The sequence below is a fragment of the Theobroma cacao genome, chromosome 6 (genome assembly GCF_000208745.1).
Source record: "Theobroma cacao cultivar B97-61/B2 chromosome 6, Criollo_cocoa_genome_V2, whole genome shotgun sequence".
In the NCBI taxonomy this organism is placed as follows: Eukaryota; Viridiplantae; Streptophyta; class Magnoliopsida; order Malvales; family Malvaceae; genus Theobroma; species Theobroma cacao.
In genome coordinates, this window is record NC_030855.1 from 14,127,123 (window position 1) to 14,131,408 (window position 4,286).

A 4,286-nucleotide genomic window follows, 5' to 3' on the forward strand; every position below is an offset into this window, starting at 1 on the left:
ATAAAAATACAACGTAGGTAGAAAGATATCCATTTCTGATTAAAAATAAATTTTTACAATCTAAATCATCCATTTGGAGTGAAAAGATGACTAATTAGACTAAATAAAAATATTCGATAATATATTCTATTTTCTTATAAAACAATTTTTATAGAACTATGCATAAATTATTTTTATAGCGTGAGAACAAAATAAATTCATACACATAGTAATACAGTAAACCAGGTATTCAAAATTATCCTACAGTGGCATATGGACCTCGAGATAACCAAAAGTGTGCAAGAATGTAGGCCTATAATTTCCAAGGAAGTAAGTTGAAAAGAAATCCTTGATGAAATCGACTGCCTACAGATTATCTTGAACCTGAAATGGTTAAACAAGAAAGGGTGAGTTTTCATAAACTCAGTGAGTAAACAAAGTCCGTCATTAACATCTAAAGCCGAGTAAATGGAGACAGTTAACTTTCATCATACCATAATCCACAACATTTTGTACTTGTTTCAAATCATATAAAACAACACATTTTATTATAATACACATCACGACTTATGATTTTCTTAAAAACTTGGCTCATGCCAAAAATCATACTCGGTGATACCTTGGCCGAGGCATTCAACGGAGTCCGCCAAGGTTATTAAGTTAACAACTACTCATAAAAACATAGTTTAGCCATCCCTTGGCATTGGCAGAGTTCATCCTCAAGTGGTGGTTCGACGTGAAGTGAACTCTATCGTACCTTAGGAGATATCCTTCGCGCCTCTCCTACTAAAGTAAATATAACGGGGTTTACCGTGCCCCTCTAATAGGCTGGTCCATGGAAACCCGCCTACTGCAGTGGCTAATTAAATAACCCACCAATCAATAAAATTTTGACAGCATAACGTAACTAACATAATACTACCCACCCTGTCAAAGGAAAACAAACAGTTTATATATTTCACAACCCAAAATTCCAGCCACATATGTCATCACGTATCAGTTCATAAATCATCAATTCCAAACATAGGTACATAAACTTAAATATACAAGCAACATCAAAGGTTGGTCTCCACATACTCACATTTTCAGAAACATTATTGAATTGTAAAATAAATCATAAACCTTATTCCTTAAATCGATTATTAGTCATAAAACATAAAATTCATTTAGGTTCAATATTCTTAAAATCATAAAAATGATTGTAAAAATACTCTAGATAGTTAAGATGAATAGTGGTTACTCACTTTGACGGGAATTTACAACACTCCTATTCTTGATCCTCGGGTGCAATACCTTTACCCTTATCCGAGGGCTCACCACCTATACATAATGTGCAACGGGAAATTTAATATACTTATGCTAAATCGTTACAAAACTGTTCTATGTTCTATATGAATGCATGCAATGAAATGGGAGCTGTTCGGCCTATCGCGCACTATGCCCTATTTAATCGATCTAAACGTCCAATTCAATTCCAATTAATTTATTGCACTTCCAGTACTCCCCAAAATTCCACAAACTTCACTACAAGTCTATTCTAAGTGCAATTACCAAAATATCCCTCATTATGGTGCAAATTGCCAACAACGAGAGTAAAATTTTTCGATACTCGTTTTCGATTTTCGGTATTCCGAAGCACCAAATACATCTAAATGGCATGAAAAACAACCAAATTCATCATCAATCCTCACCCATAAAATTCAGCCAAGATAGGTTCTATAATGGGCATGTGGATTTCTTGCTTAATTTTCATAGTAAATGTTACTAAACACCTAAAAACACTAAGTTACCTTGAAATTCAACTAAATTCATCACCAACTTTCTCTCTCCAAATCTGGCCAGCATATTGCCCCTCATGAAAACTTGAATTTAATTCATGGAAAATGGAAAAGAATGCATGGGCAAGATGAATTTCAAGCTTAATATTAAAAATCTTACCTTTAGTCACCAATTTCTTGAAAATTCAACAAATTTTCCTTAGTTTTTCCTCCCTAGGGTTTTTCTTTTCTTTTCTTCTCTTTTCTGCAGGTGCTGGTCGGCCTTAAAATGCTGAGTGGAAGAGTGTGGGCTGGTTTTTAAATGGCAATATAAAAATATTAAAATTTTGACACATGTCACCTTTTTATTGGTCCACTTGTTTTAACTTAATTTTTAAGCCTTTTCTCACCACCACAAATGCCCTAATATTTATCAATAGCACAAAATAATAAGAGGTAGAATTCTGGAGCTTGACAAATGTCATGGTGGTGTAAAATTACAATTTTGCCACTAGGGTGGTAAAATTACCATTTTACCCCTATGCTCTAAAAAATACCGAAATTACAAATTTTTTTTCACTTCTTAACCTCAAATCATACTCCAATACTCAAATCATACTCTAAGAAGTCAAATGGGATCAAAAAATCTTTTCTAAAAATTCTCATTTTGTCCCTAGGTGGCAAATGACCATTTTGCCCCTAGATAGTGAAAATTTCGATTTGACTCCAAATTGATCCTCGAACTCTAAATCACCATATTAAACCATTCTGGTACTTTAATATCCTTAATTTCATCTCAAATTCTCTATTTGATCTAGTTCGAGGCTTAAATCAACTTTGTTGTATCTCTAGGTACAATACCTATTTTTGTAAATTTTTTGAGACTCTCCTAGCATGCAATCATGCTATCATCACATGTATGTCATGACAAGTATTTTATAAGGTCCGGCTCTACAAAAGCCATCTGTACCACCTCCTTATGTGGCTCCTTACTTGTAACTGTCATCAGCTCTCTAATTTTATTATGGAGCCTTTCCTCGAAATAACTAGCCTGATCTAGCTCAGATTTCACCAGATCCGGTACATATAACATCAGCTAGTTAAAACGAGTTTCGTACTCCTCTACCATTAGATTTCCTTGTTTCAAGCTCAAAAATTCTCTTTTCTTTTCTTTCTGATGGAAATAAGTGAAATACTGACTGTCGAATTCCCTGAGAAAGTCAGACCATGTTTGAGGAGTAGTGGAACGGGACTTCACCGAATTCTACCAGGTACGAGCTCTCTTCTTTAGTAATCTCGTAGCCATCATTAGCTTCATATCATCATCCAACCTCATATCATAGAGTGTCTTCGAAACCTGATTAATTTAGTCTTTTCCCACGGTGGCATCCAACTCATCGGTGAAAGAAACATAACCCAATTGTCTAGCCTCCTTCAGCTTCTTGGAAATGGATACATCTTGTACTGGCGAAACTGAAAGAGTAATTGGATGCACTATAGGTGGAGCTTGACCAGTCTGAGCTTGACCAACCATTGCGGTGAAGAAAACTACCAATGTTTGTGCTGCCTCAGTAGGCATGGCAGGAATACCAGTAGGTGGCGGAGGATGTGGAGGAGTCTCGACTTGCTCACCAGCAAGTGCTGCCCGAATGGTAGACGCAGCCAATTCTTCCCCTACTGCATCTAGCTGACGACGTTGGGAACGACCTCTTCCCCACCCAATCGATCAAGTGAGAGGTGGGCGTCCGCGTTGAGGAGGCATAATAATCTATAAGAGAAAACGAGCAAATTTAGGGAACCTTAGGCTCTATATGCAGATGCATGCATTCTATTCAACCTAACCTAACCTAACTTAATCCGGGGCCACTCTGATACTGTAAATTTTTTTTAAAACCACTTTAAAACCAAAAACTCTCATCTTTAAAACCAAAAGCTCTGATATCAATCAAATTGTCATGACCCGATACTCCCCTCGAGCCTGTGACAACCACCGCGGTACCTCGATAGACACTCATTTCTCGAAATGCCAACAAGGACCCTGCAAGGCTTAATATCAGTATCTCATATCCCCTATGAGTAACCGTTGCAGAAAATCATGTTCTAGAATATTTTAAGCTATTTCCAACTCAAAACAAATAAAATAATAATTTTCGTCTCACAGGGGTAGTTTAGTCATTTTTTCCCAAAAATTTTGAAACTGGCTAAAATGTAATATACGAGTACAAAACATATAATTCATAATCAAAAGTGAGTTTTAAAGTCTAAAATCTTCATTTAAAATGAAATTTCGATTATTTGGATATAATAAGAAAATAAAAGAAATGTTAAGTAAAATATTCTATTTTTTTATAAAACAATATTTTTAGAGTTATACATAAATAATTTTTGTAGCGTAAAAGTTAAATAAATTCATACATACTGTAATACAGTAAGCCAAAGTATTTAATTTAATTTACAATAATAAGTGGGCCCCCGAATAAACAAAAGTAAAGAGGACTATAAACCTACAGTTTGAAGGATGTAAACCCAACGGTAGTCCTCGATGAGATC

General features: G+C 35.3%; 1 long non-coding RNA gene across 1 annotated transcript; it reads right to left on the reverse strand.

Annotated features, from left to right (window-relative positions):
* Positions 326 to 1,975, reverse strand: LOC108662517. Its single transcript, XR_001928398.1, has 3 exons — positions 1,918 to 1,975; positions 1,224 to 1,299; positions 326 to 363 (listed from the first exon to the last, which is right to left on the reverse strand). It is a non-coding gene; the product is annotated as an uncharacterized LOC108662517 (long non-coding RNA).